The sequence below is a fragment of the Homarus americanus genome, unplaced genomic scaffold (genome assembly GCF_018991925.1).
Source record: "Homarus americanus isolate GMGI-L3 unplaced genomic scaffold, GMGI_Hamer_2.0 scaffold60615, whole genome shotgun sequence".
NCBI lineage: Eukaryota > Metazoa > Arthropoda > Malacostraca > Decapoda > Nephropidae > Homarus > Homarus americanus.
In genome coordinates, this window is record NW_024740045.1 from 592,501 (window position 1) to 607,797 (window position 15,297).

At 35.9% G+C, this 15,297-nt stretch overlaps 2 long non-coding RNA genes across 2 annotated transcripts; one reads left to right on the plus strand and one right to left on the minus strand.

Annotated features, from left to right (window-relative positions):
- Positions 1-619: 619 nt before the first annotated feature.
- On the plus strand, positions 620-7,326 carry LOC121875054. Its single transcript, XR_006090546.1, has 2 exons — positions 620-774; positions 5,654-7,326. It is a non-coding gene; the product is annotated as an uncharacterized LOC121875054 (long non-coding RNA).
- LOC121875055 lies at positions 4,093-5,048 on the minus strand. Its single transcript, XR_006090547.1, has 2 exons — positions 4,908-5,048; positions 4,093-4,735 (listed from the first exon to the last, which is right to left on the minus strand). It is a non-coding gene; the product is annotated as an uncharacterized LOC121875055 (long non-coding RNA).
- Positions 7,327-15,297: the final 7,971 nt, after the last annotated feature.

Genomic DNA, 15,297 nt, shown 5'->3' on the forward strand with positions numbered 1-15,297 from the left:
GACGTTTAATAATTACGGTATTGCTTAATTACTTTCTTTAGTTTACAATAATTGCTTTGAGGTCTTAGTTATTCCAGCGGAGAAATATGTAATAATAATAATAACAATCGCTAAAATGTTAAACTATTAGGAAACTGTGGATCGACATCACTAGCGACTGTAAGAGGACCATAATATACAGTACACACGGTAGTTATAGTCAAGAACGTCAGAAAAATCCCCCTTCAGGTTTTTCTTAATTTTCAGTGCAGACAAATCCCATCAAATACTACGACAGTGTCACATACCAGAGGCACCAGTTTAATACAATCAGTACAGTAATATAGGTTCATATAGTGATATATTGTACTGACTATATAACATTAGAGTCACGTACCGTAGCAACAGTACTGATAACTTCAAGGGCTTCATTGGAGTGTTCTAGATAATCATTAAATTATTCCTGCTATCTGCCGGCGCTCTCCACCAGGGTTTCTTCATCGGTTATCATGAGGAGACACGGTCAGAGGTCAAGGAGTAATGCGTCGCCACAGAGTCAACACATTATCTACAATTATCAGTGGCCGCCCTCTGCACGCGGCACCTGCCTCTGCGCACGACAGAGCAAGCGTCTGCACACGGCCACCTGTGAGAGGTTTATAAAATAATGTGTTCACGTGGATACTGGCAGTGAGCGCAGGTGACGGAGCACCAGGGAGGCTGATAAGTCATCAGAAGGCGGCCTCTCCTGGCTCACTGACGTCACTGGGGCTACAACTATGGATCAAAGTCCAGGTAAGAAGCGGCCCCGGGTGATTTAAACGGAGGGAATTAATATCTACCTGAAGCAGAGAAACTGATGCCCCTCCTTCATCGTGTGGGGGCATACCTGCTCTTGTATCACCACGTATCAGTACACATGCACTTTGGCACTTCAGGCATATCTGCAAAATGCCAGGTCAAATTCACTCCGGTAATTTGCTTTTGCGTTTATTATAGCAATTAGTGCTCAAAATACCTGTGTTGTAATTATGATACGTGAATTAACCCTTTGAATTCCAAAACGCATAAATGTTGAAACAAGAGCCATTTGTTTATGCGTAGTGACATGTAATGTAACACTACACACAGATAACTCACTGTGATACTCGATAGCTTTATTGGCACAATATTACCATTTAGCGTCCTGCCGGGTAGTGTGCGTGCGATGGATAATTATTCAGATTTGTGACTGGCATTCAGTTTCGCTTATCGTTCTGTGAAATTGAAAATGTTGTTTTTTGGAAATATAGTTTTATATATATATATGTTTATGCTATATACATCTGCCATAGGCTTTGATTTCTATTAATGTTGGTATGAAATAAAATATATAATGGTTATCATATCAGAGAGTCAACATGTTTTAATTAGTATCAGAAATTCTCAGATTAATGAAACTGTTTTAAGTCAATAAAATCTTCCTGAATGATAGTCTACATTACATAGAGAATAAATATTTCAAAAGTAAAGTCTAAAATTCCCTCCCCCATATTTATTTTTTTAATTAAGGAGATGACCTTTAGCAATACCTTAAAAAAACGCTTAATTTTTGTTAAAAAATTTAACCTATTTAATTACGTGCATCGTCTAATGCATTTCCAAATAATTAAACAGTCGCATATATCACTGCTTCTGTAACAACACATCTCATTATACCATAGATGTTGTAATGACTTAAACATTCACATGAACCTCTAAAAATAATAATATTTCCCCCTTAAGCTCCAGCTCTTCCAAAATACTGAGGAAAAAATAACACCGAGACAAAATAGCTTTAGAGTTGAAACAGGAAATGAAGTCAATTTCTGTTTTATTAAAATTATTTATGGAATAATTTAACGAGCCATCCTGACCAAATCCATAAAAAATAAAACCACCGGCTGGTCTGGCTTATACAGTTGTTCCACCAGTCTTGTCCAGCTCAGATGTACACACACACATATATTGAGTTAGGAAACTTGGTTAACTCAATTTATCCTTTTAAAATCTAACACAACACTAAGTCTTGTCATTTATTTATCCATTTAAGTCTCTTAAGTCTTATTAGTGGACATAATCTGATAGCTAACAAACCCCTTGTGTACTGTCGCCTCTGAGCTGAATAAAATCATCTGGCGTTAACCAAATATAATCCTTAAAGTAGAGTCCCTATAATGAAGGAATTAACATATTTCTACAATCATTATAACAATAGATTTAAGTTACTATTTCATTATATCATGTGGTTAGCCATAAGTTACGCTCGCCCTATGCATTACATAAATGAAGACATTATAACTCTACAACAGAAAGTATCTAACTCAATTAACTTTTCACAACAAGAGTCAACTGTAGTCTGCATTATACTCTATATCACTTTATCCACTATTGTGTATTTCATGTAAATCTCTCAGAAAATATATATTCTTTAAGGTGTTGCATTGTAAGAAAAAACTTGAAACTACTCCTCATCTTAGAAACACCTACATGTATAAGTATTCTCAGTAACGAAACCAAGACAACTGTGTCAAGACGCTCCTTATCTGACCTGTTATCTTGTTATCTTCTTAGTACTGTACTGTTGAGGTTATCATGACACACATACTAAGGACACTCTTACATATGTGTGTGTGTTATTTTTTTCTTCATCTTCTAGTTACTACTTTATATATCTTTGTTAAATCTGAATAAACTATGATAAAAACAATAATATAAGAGCCGTTTCCAAATTAAAATATTCAAATCTATGCAATATTTTCTAGTGTAGAGAAAAACATTATATATTAAAAAAACTATCTGTGTATATATATAAATGAGCCAACTTGTTCCTTTCCTTCGGTATAAATCGCTTCAGGCATTTATTTCATCCATATATATATACACAGAAAACAGATTTTTCAATACCTGTACATCAGGAGCATGAGACAGCTGCTAGACCTACCTTCTTGGGGGTAACTGGCAGCTTACTGATGAAGCTGTCATAAAGTGAGGCTAGCGTTCAGGTGCTAGAAATATATCGTGCAATAACTCTCTACTTTAAGAGATTTGGCGAATTTATAGCGATTTGATGATGAGGGGAAACTTATATTCTGTATTGGTTATATTACTTATGAAATATATAGGTTTGATCAGGTTAGGTTAGTTATAATGAGGGTGATGTGTAAGTAATTTCGACTTTTTTTTTAATTTGTCAATTTTAAGGTGAAAATTAAATGCCATAGTTCCCTTTTGTAGTCGGTAATGAGACTAAGTAGTTGTGGTTTTTGTCCCATGATTCACCTATGTTGCCTAGTGCTTCATGTATACAACTTACTATGTGTACCACTAAGTATATAAGATTAAACAAGAATATTTTTCATGGAATATTAAAAAAGACAAAAAAATCAATTTCATGTATATTTTTATTGTCATCAGTACAAAAAATATAAATTATTCAATGACTAGAAATACAGGGTGTCCATAAATGATTACCCTGCTAAAAACATGAGAGCATACCTTTTTAGGGTGATCGTTTATGGACACCCAGTATATAAATATGAAATCGTTAACAAAAAAAGTCTATTCGAATTCTAACCTTTTTCAGGCTCCATAAATACATGGATCAAATTATTAATATTTGTAACACAGGATAATGCTACAAACTCAGCTACAAACGATCATTATATACTAACAATTAATACATCATACAATCAAAAATCATTAATTACATCATATTCATAATACTAAATAGAGAAAAATTATTAAGAAAATTGTATCGACTTGATTAGCATTATAGCCATCTATCTGAATTACTGCGGTAAATTAGTGAAAATTTATATTTCCCAATAATAGCATGTTGTTATAGTCACTAATGGGAATGATCATAATAACCTACAGTGATCAATGACACTGATCACTACACACTTAATACTACAGAGAAATATAGTTATTATTATATTTCAATTAATATAAAAAAAGGTAATTCACGATATAAGAAAATGATAAACGATTATTCCTTCAGGCTCCACAAATAAATGGATCAAAGTATTGCTATATGAAGTACTTGTTTGTACTGCATATACTGATAAAAAAAGTCTATAAAAAGTATATAAACTTCCCGTGTAGAAAAGTATTATTCGAGAAAGACAATCAAGCTAGTGGGCTCAAATGTAACACTGGGAATCTTAAAACTACAGATGAACTAAATAACATAGTAGTATCATGAACCAGCCAGAGAAGCAAGACTATATTGTAATGCTCTTATAATAAGATACCTACATAATATTTATCTTCAAGTAAGACAAAAAATATAAACCTTGGCTAACTATAAATAAAACATCAGAGTTACTTTAGTTGGGGAAAAAATAGTTCAGAAAAGATCAAATCGATGGAAACAAATTTTTGAGGAGTTATAAGATTATTTTTTTTAGTTGTTTAGATGTGCTGCATGTTGGAGGTGACTAGATAGGACATGAGGGGTACAGGATCGAGGCACTTTAGGTGGTGTTAAGAGAGGCTTGGTGATGTTAAGGATTGCTAGGTGATGTTGAAGACCGCTAGGTGATGTTGATGCCCGCTGAGTGATGTTAAAGCAAGCTAGGTGATGTTGAGAACCGCTAGGTGATGTTGAAGCCCGCTGAGTGATGTTAAGGCAGGCTAGGTAATGTTGAGAGACCGCCAGTAAAACGTCAAGCGTCTTAGCTGATCACATAACCTCTGCAGCAGTTCTTCCTCCTCGGGCCAAACCATCCTTATTCTGCCGAAACCACAGACAGTTTAACACATTTAGAACTACCTGAAGTATACTGATCATATTGTGAAAGATGAATAGAAATTAACAGCATATTTACTCGTATCTAACTTCACAGAAACACCTTATGTGAAAAATTCCAAGCAGTGTATATCATAAACAGAGACGAAAGCCTTACCTCTCCTGTTCATGTTCAGGTATCGGTCGTCTCCTCCTCCTCCACTGGTAAAGATATGATCACCCATGGCCACGGTGCTGACGGGTCCATAGTGTATGATCCTTGATGTTTGGTTCACCCCGAGCTGGCTATTTCAGTCATTCCACCTGCCGTTTATAAGTCCCCGAGGCGGCGATATGACGGGAGAAATCAAGGTCAATCTGAAACTTTGTCGACCAATGGTATGTGTTGCTCTCACACCAGCAACCAATCCTGTGTTTGTGTTCTTATCATGGCGTTGTCATTGGTCCTACGTTGTTGAAGGGGAGGAGTGGCATATAAGTGTGGGATATCACGTATACAATCTACGAACAGTTGTCATCACAAATTAGACACTTATCTCTCTCTCTCTCTCTCTCTCTCTCTCTCTCTCTCTCTCTCTCTCTCTCTCTCTCTCTCTCTGTCACACTTTGCATCTCAACTTAACATCTTTGTGAAATATATCCAGTTTTAACTTAAGGTTTATAACATATCCTTGTTCAGCATCTTTATCTGGCATTGTTATCCTCCGTTTCTTTTCTCAGTCATCACCCTCACTCACTTTTGTGCCTAGACAGTCAACACACACACACACACACACACACACACATACACACACACACACACACACACACACACACACACACAAAATAAACTGACAGACGATAAACAGATCCACACATACTATAATAGACATATATACTAATTTCTTTTATTTTTGCTTGCAGAGGTGGCGTGTGGCTCACCCCCCAGCAGTACCAGGCATAGCTGACACTCTGGCATTGTGGATAAGTGAAGGTTATTGCTATCATCACCAACCTTACCTAAAAGATGCCAAGACTACAAGTGTGTGTGTGTGATGTAGTCTGCTATATGACTTGCCTTCCATGGTACCAGATGATATGACTCTTCGCTGTAGGGAATAACCAAGATACCTACAAAATGAACAAATTTATGTCCTTTCATGAAGAAAAAATACCCAAAAACAAGAAACAAGAAAAAAAAATAACAGGAAAGGACCTTAAATGTGTCGAACTATATTATGATATATGATGGCTCGTCTGTATATCACTACTCAAATCGTAGTAGTTTATATACTTCAGATAAAACTCTCCACCAAACCACAATTCCTTTATAAGTATCGTTGACAGTCACTGAATGATGGCAAACACTCTATTGCCATATCAACTATAAGCATATCAGAATAAAATAGTTCACCTGGCAAATAATATACAGTTGAGGACATTATCAGAGACACTATAGATGAACCCTCAGAAATCTATTTATACGAATAGAATGTATAAGGGTTTCCATATCTCCTCGTCTCGACAACAACATCCACTACAAATGGACGTTCTCAATGCTCAAGAAATCACCAAGACGCGCTGCAAATCCGACGACCAACAAGGCTACTGAACATCCCACCTACATTGAGTTTAGCGAAGCCTTTCCACATGAATACTTAGTGTGGATCATTTTAACCTCTCATAGCAACATAAAAGCTAAGGTCTGCTGGTATAATGCTTTCGAGTTACTTAAGCATTGTAAAGAATGTTGAGAATGTGGACCCACGTCGCTACTCTTATCTGATGTTTAGTGATATCAGGTAATGAATGTTTCTCACCATGCCTGATACAAGAGTGTAGAGGAGTCTACAATATTCATCGTCAATATGAGTCTACTAATGAGGATCATCATCAGGCTCCACATAATGGATCAATACTCATCATCTTTAGGCTCTGGGAAAAGGATCAATATTCATCTTCATAAGGCTCCGGGAAATAGATCAATATTCTTCATCATAAGGCTCCGAAATATGGATCAATATTTATCATCATAAGGCTCCGGGAAATGGATCAATATTCATCATCATAAGGCTTCAATATATGGATCAATATTCATCATAAGAGCGTCGGCATATGGATCAATATTCATCATCATAAGGTTCCGGGGTGTGGATCAATAATCGTCATCATAAGGCTTCAATATATGGATCAATATTCATCATCATAAGGCTCCGGGAAATGGATCAATAATCATCACCATAAGGCTTCAATATATGGATCAATATTCATCATCATAAGGCTCTGGGAAATGGATCAATATTCATCATCATAAGGCTCCGGGAAGTGGATCAATAATCATCATCATAAGGCTTCAATATATGGATCAATATTCATTATCATAAGGCTCCAGAAAATGGATCAATATTCATCATCATAAGGCTTCAATATATGGATCAATATTCATCAACATAAGGCTCCGGGAATGGATCAATAATCATCATCATAAGGCTTCAATATATGGATCAATATTCATCATCATAAGGCTCCGGGAAATGGATCAATAATCATCATCATAAGGCTCCGGGAAATGGATAAATATTCATCATCATAAGGCTTCAATATATGGATCAATATTCATCATCATAAGGCTCCGGGAAGTGGATCAATAATCATCATCATGAGGCTTCAATATATGGATCAATATTCATCATAAGGCTCCGGGAAATGGATCAATAATCATCATCAAAGGCTTCGGGAAATGGATCAATATTCATTATCATAAGGCTCTGGGAAGTGGATCAATAATCATCATCATAAGGCTCCGGGAAATGGATCAATAATCATCATCAAAGGCTTCGAAATGGATCAAAATGGATCATAAGGCTCCAGGAAGTGGATCAATAATCATCATCAAGGCTCCGGGAAGTGGATCAATATTCATTATCATAAGGCTCCGGGTGGATCAATAATCATCATCATAAAGGCTCCGTGGATCAATAATCATCATCAAAGGCTTCGGAAATGGATCAATATTCATTATCATAGCATAATTGGATCAATAATCATCATCAAGGCTTCGGAAATGGATCAATATTCATCATCATAAGGCTCTGGGAAGTGGATCAATAATCATCATCATAAGGCTCCGGGAAGTGGATCAATAATCATCATCAAAGGCTTCGGGAAATGGATCAATATTCATTATCATAAGGCTCCGGGAAGTGGATCAATAATCATCATCAAAGGCTTCGGGAAATGGATCAATATTCATCATCATAAGGCTCTGGGAAGTGGATCAATAATCATCATCTAAAGGCTCCGGGAAGTGGATCAATAATCATAATCAAAGGCTTCGGGAAATGGATCAATATTCATTATCATAAGGCTCCGGGAAGTGGATCAATAATCATCATCAAAGGCTCCGGGAAGTGGATCAATATTCATTATCATAAGGCTCCGGGAATTGGATCAATATTCTTTAATCCGGGAAGTGGATCAATAATCATCATCATAAGGCTCCGGGAAGTGGATCAATAATCATCATCATAAGGCTCCGGGAAGTGGATCAATATTCATCATCAGCTCCGGGAAGCGGATCAATGTTCATTATCATAGGCTCAGGAAATGGATCAATATTCATTATCATAAGGCTCCGGGAAATGGATCAATATTCATTATCATAAGGCTCCGGGAAGTGGATCAATATTCATCATCATAAGGCTCCGGGAAGTGGATCAATAATCATCATCATAAGGCTTCGGGAAATGGATCAATAATCATCATCAAAAGCTTCGGGAAATGGATCAATATTCATTATCATAAGGCTCCGGGAAGTGGATCAATAATCATCATCATAAGGCTCCAAAAATGGATCAATAGTCATCATCACAAGTCTCCGGGAAATGGATCAATATTCATCATCATAAGGCTTCAAAATGGATCAATATTAATCATCATAAGGCTTCAGGGAATGGCTCAATATTCATCATCATATGGCTTCTATATATGGATCAATATTACTCATCATAAGGCTCCGGGAAGTGGATCAATAATCATCATCATAAGGCTCCGGGAAGTGGATCAATAATCATCATCATAAGGCTCCAAAAATGGATCAATAATCATCATCATAAGGCTCCGGGAAGTGGATCAATAATCATCATCATAAGGCTCCGGGAAGTGGATCAATAATCATCATCATAAGGCTCCAGGAAATGGATCAATATTCGTCATCATAAGGCTTCAATATATGGATCAATATTAATCATCATACGGCTTCGGGAAATGGATCAATATTCATTATCATAAGGCTCCGGGATTTGGATCAATATTCACTATCATAAGGCTCCGGGAAATGGATCAATATTCATCATCATAAGGCTTCAATATATGGATCAATATTCATCATCATAAGGCTCCGGGAATGGATCAATAATCATCATCATAAGGCTTCAATATATGGATCAATATTAATCATCATAAGGCTCCGGGAAATGGATCATTAATCATCATCATAAGGCTTCAATATATGGATCAATATTCATCATCATAAATCTCCAAAAATGGATCAATAATCATCATCATAAGGCTCCAGGAAATGGATCAATATATATTATCATAAGGCTCCAAAAATGGATCAATATTCATCATCATTAGGCTCCAAAATTAATCAATATTCACCATCAAAGGCTCCGGGAAGTGGATCAATAATCAACATTGTAAGGCTCTAAAATGAATCAATCTTCATCATCATAAGGCTCCGTGAAATGGATCAATATACATCTACATAAGGCTCCGGGAAATGGATCAATTATCATAATCATAAGGCTCCAGGAAGTGGATCAATAATCATCATCATAAGGCTCCGGGAAATGGATCAATATACATCTACATAAGGCTCCGGGAAATGGATCAATTATCATAATCATAAGGCTCCGGGAAGTGGATCAATAATCATCATCATAAGGCTCCGGGAAGTGGATCAATAATCATCATCATAAGGCTCCAGGAAATGGATCAATATACATCGTCATAAGGCTCCGGGAAGTGGATCAATAATCATCATCATAAGGCTCCAGGAAATGGATCAATATACATCATCATAAGGCTCCGGGAAGTTGATCAATATTCATCGTCATAAGGCTCCGGGAAATGGATCAATAATCATCATCATAAGGCTAAAAAATGGATCAATATTCATCACCACAAGGCTCCTGAAACAGATCCACATTTATGATTACACCTTTAAGGTATCATTATTCCTTGTCATTATTCTTCACAAAATGGATCAATATTCATCTTTATAAGACTATCAAACGACAATAATAATACTCATCTTTATAAGGCTCCTGTGAAGAGACCACTTCTTGGCCACATGGCTTCACTCTATGTATCAATGTTCCTAATTATAAGGCTTCATGAATTAATACTCATCATTATAAAGCTCCTGTATATGGATCATTTATTTGGTTAAGGCTTCAGGGTTCCACTCATATCACCGCACTCAACACCACCAGTGAAAAGGTCCTGATGACTGAACCGATTCTAAGCATCATTTGGCTTCACTAGATTTAACCAAATCTATAATAATTAATCTTCCAATTATCATCTTAACTAACATTACAGATTCTTATTAAAAATCATATTAATTCCCAACAGGTATAGAATATGTATATAGCAAGAATTAATGTTATAGATATAGGAGGCTTGTGTTTATAGTATTTAATTAATACTTATCATCAACATTTAAATGGTTAACTGCTTATCATTGTAGGTTCCATAAAACAGATATGCAAGGTGGTTAACATATTAATGCTTATCTCTACAACCTTCCAAGTATTATAACATGATATTTCTTCCTATTAATTATCATACTTCGATGGTTACGTTTCAGCATAATAACCAATTGGATTATACAGTAAAATATTACGACGGGGATAAGTTTGCAGGTATATGGCTTTGTCTAAATGGATAACGTTACTGTAGATTAGTTCATTTTATTTATACAGTCTACTCGTTTGATAGCCCTTGGTTCATCTACAGTGATGGCAAGTCATGTGTTTTGATTCTCTTTTAAGCAAATTAATAAATCTCACTTCATACCTTCACAATCTACTCGGGTTTCGTATCAGTAATAATAATAGCTACATTTTACATACATTTAATACATCTTTATCCTTTCTTGCTGTTCTGTTCACGAGAGATATAAATTATCTTCAGGCAGTCTGACATCAAATGGTGAATAAATGAACCAAGCGGGTATCATTAGGGTGGTTCAATGTCTCGACAAATTGCCTTTCCATCACTGTCAGACACAAGAGAGTGAAGCAACGAGTTAAACAGTTAGCAACGAGTAAAATCCTGGCAGGCATATTGTAAATTCGTCGTTCTGGCATATACCATCTTTTACTGTTTTGAAAATGTTATTATGTCTGAACGTTCTATTCTCCTCAAAACTGTTCCTTCATAGTTTATGTTTAGTTAAGTGAATCATATATGATGTATGATGGATCAAAGTTACCAAAACAGGTGCTATAGCAAAACCTAACCCAAGGTACCTCAGCTGGGCTCCACCTCAGTGTATCACGGGGTTAAGGAAAAAAATATATACTGTTTACTGTAAATGTATATAGGAATCTCTGGTGAAAAAAAATACATGTAAAAAAAATGTGGTTTTGTGTAAATGATCTTTTATGTTACATGTTTATGTATTTTTGTATTAAAGAAGAAAGTTAACATGAGTGTGTGTTATTTTCATATATTTACAAATGTCCAAAAACAAATTTGAAGCTATACAGACAACCAAAGAGAAAATTGAAATTTTCTAAAAGTATAATAGTGATCATAAACTAATTCAGTATCATATATTTCTTCGATGTATCTCCGTTAATTTGATGGAAGAACAAAGGAGTCATGCAATTAAAAATGTTCCTTTTGTGTAACACTGAAATAAATTATGTAATATCAATTGAAGTGTGTAAAGTACTGAAGATCTAGGACACAAGAAAGTGTTTATTTAATGTTTTCCAATTACATTTACAGGTAAAGCATAATGTTGATTCATTTCATAAGCGTCTTCATCTATCAGGTACAACGAAGGTCTTCAAAAGCTCCTAACCTAACCTAACCTAACATCAGAACACAAATTTTTAAAAATCCCAGCGAAAGAGTGTTTATTAAAGTGATTATACACAAGGTTAAACATCATAGGTCAAGTTAAGATATAATTTACCATATAATTAGCACCATCACATTATCCTAATAAACATTCCTGCCAGTAACATTCTGAACACTCAGATTGTCAACCATCTCAGCAAACTTATACAAATATTTATACAAAATAAAATATCATGCACTCAAAGTCAGGTACTCTTTCCAATGACCTGGTTTCGTTTACTGAATACAGAACCACATGACAATTGCATAAAACGGGACGTAGAACTGTATAGGGTTGGGCGGATAGAATGCATTGCAAACTGTACAGGTGATTACTGAGCCGACAGAATATGTACTACGTGCTGGGAAATTCAACGAGTGTATCCTCAAAAGCATCGGTATTCTCTCTCTCTCTCTCTCTCTCTTGTTGTGATGAAACATACCGACTCAGATCCGTATTGTTATGATAGCAGTAAACGAGTGTGCCTAATGCGTTGGGTCATCTCTGGACGTCACTAATGGAAAAAGTGTAATGAGTTGCTGTTTAGAGGGACCACGTTGTAAAAAAAAATGTTAGAAAAAATAACAAACTTTACAGAGTTCGGTGGTCAACCTACTATATAAAACGATGGATTATACTGTATAAACGGTAGGTCATAACGCTGTGATTTATCTGAGCAAAGACGATGAACTTGATCATCTCTTCCACAGCTGATGTTTTGCGTACAAGAGTTATTTTGATTCAATAACTCAAATTTCTGTTAATCCAGAGATACAATGGTACAATGAACCAGTGTGTGTGTGTAGCAAATAATAACACGATAAGCTGTCAGTAGAGCACATGAGACTCATTGTAGATGAACAAGTCAACGGATCTAAAGTGTTGAGTTATGAACACTTGTCAGATTTCATAAATGGCGCTGCTATTTTCTCACGGGGAAAAAAAATCAGATATGACAAACGAATTTTCTGCCATTCACGCTTTGTCACTAAAGTTCTTTTGTAAAATTTCATCTGAATTTTTACTTGTAGTTATATGGTTTCCAGTCCATACTTCCACAATGACTAGGACAATGCCGTTCGTTTACATAAAAATACGGCTTCAAGGGTGTACCGTATGTGACGTTCTATATTTTGTTTTTTTATTATCGTTGTTTCCTATGTTGAACGAGGTGACGGGATTATGTTGTTATTTTTCATGTTCAATCTTACGTTTTTTGAGAGAATGGTCAGCAGTATCCAGAGTTTGCAATAAATTCAGTAAAATAAAAATGGGGGCGTTCTCTTCGTTAGTGTGTAGACTCGTGAAGCCTTAAGCCTTTTGCGTGGGAGAGTTCCGAAGCCCATTTTGTGACCTAACCATTTCCAATATACAGTTGGCGGTACACAGTGTGAAAGCTGTTTTCTTTTTAACTAAGAATAAAACACCTCACCGGTAGACTCAGCCGCAGTTCTCTAGTGGCGCTCAAATATATCTAAAGTCTTCTGAGAGAATATTGATTTTAAAAACTTGACTTCGGATTTAATTTACTGTAACTTTATTAAGTAAATTTTAGACTAATATATAGGTATAAAAAAAATTCTAACCCATACAAAAAAAAAGGTGAGATTTTTGGCAAATATTTCAGATGAGTTATGTTAGTTATATAGCATAAAGGATACAAGTGACTTCATCGCGTCAGAGCAAAATATTACTAAAAAAGTTCCAAAATTAAGCGTATTGAGAAGAAACCTTTTAATATCACTAGTCAATGTGTCAACTTCACTATGTCACAAATCTAGACACCCGTCAACTTTGATTAATTGTATTATTTATCGCGAACTACCATCATTTTGTTCAAATAAATGTTTGCTGTGTTAAATATGTGTTAATTTCTTACTATCTGCTGTACTAGAGGTGCTGACTAATACATTTCCGTTTCCTTATGGAACCTGAATTTCGCTAGTCAAGTTGCTTTATGTACAGGTAATATTTTAGCGAGATAGAGATAAATATATCACCTTCACGGGATAGACAAAGCACCGGCCACCTACTCGTGAGGTTAAGTTAATATCTTTGGGTGAGGCTCTTCTTTATCATGATGACCGACGCTGATACTTGTGGCAGCTCAGGTACACCGCCGTGGACGTGCTTGAGACTTTTTTTGTCACGAGTACAAGTTATGGCTGAATACATCACTGTATGTTTCTTGAGGCGGCATTGCGTGAACATGAAACGGAACATTTTCACGAGTATTTTACAGATTACATGATTTGTCACATTGACTAACACACACACACACACACACACACCATATCATATTCACTCTCCGGATAAATAAAAGTTACCGTATTCTTACACATCTGAACACCCGAACATACACAATGAAAGGTAGTACAGTACACTATGTCTGACTCATATATTACACCAGGAAGGTTATTGACCTGAGGGAATGCTATACCTTGATATATGACGACTTTTATATTTGATTTACTGTACCTTACTCTGATATACTGTATATCTATAACGCACCAAATACTCCCTTAGATAAATTCTACTCTCAACCATAATTCACCAGTCTAATTAACCAAGATATCCACATACGTAGTCTATAAGCTCAACATCCTATAAACTAACACACATTTCTTCAAAGCTTCTGTAACAGTAAAACTTCATCTCCGAATTCGCTATAGAAACTACCTTCCTACACCCCGGTACGAGAGGATTTCTATTCCTCGACCACTACCTCACAAAATGAAATGGTCACCTCTCCTACAGTGGCAATAATTTACCCTCTGGGCGCTCTGAAACGTATGTAAAGGAGGTTTTCTTTTTTTTTCCATCCCACCAAGGGAGAGAGAGAGATATATTGGCGGAAAGCATTAGTTGTGGTTGGGGCGGCTATTGATCAGCACAGACCACGGTGCATTCCCTACCTGAATAATTTCTCTCTTGGCTGACTTGGTTGATGGCAAGAGGCGTCAAAGTGGAATCATTTCTATACCTTCAGACACGATTTATTCAGGTTATCGTGTTATCATGTATGTCTCGCTGCAAGTATAGTTTATGATACAGGTAAATTAAAAAACAAATTAATATACTGATGGATTCTGGCCTCAAGGTTCAATACTATTTGTTGTGTTGTCTTTAAATAATTGGTGTATGCAGTAAATATTGTCTTTATTTTATACTGTGAGGAATACATTGTTTTGTTTTATTAAAGCGATTTTTGGTTAAATATTGTTTTTATACTCGAATGAATATTATAAAAGCAATCAGTATAATCAGACAGACAGACAGACAGACAAACAGACAGACAGAGTAGGCAGCGTTGGCTTAATTTTCCAGTTTCACCTTCATTCTGGCAACGATGGTAAACTGGAACACGAATATGTGTCGGACAGCTTATGCACAAATACTCATTCACCCTCTCTTTGTAAATAAACTATAC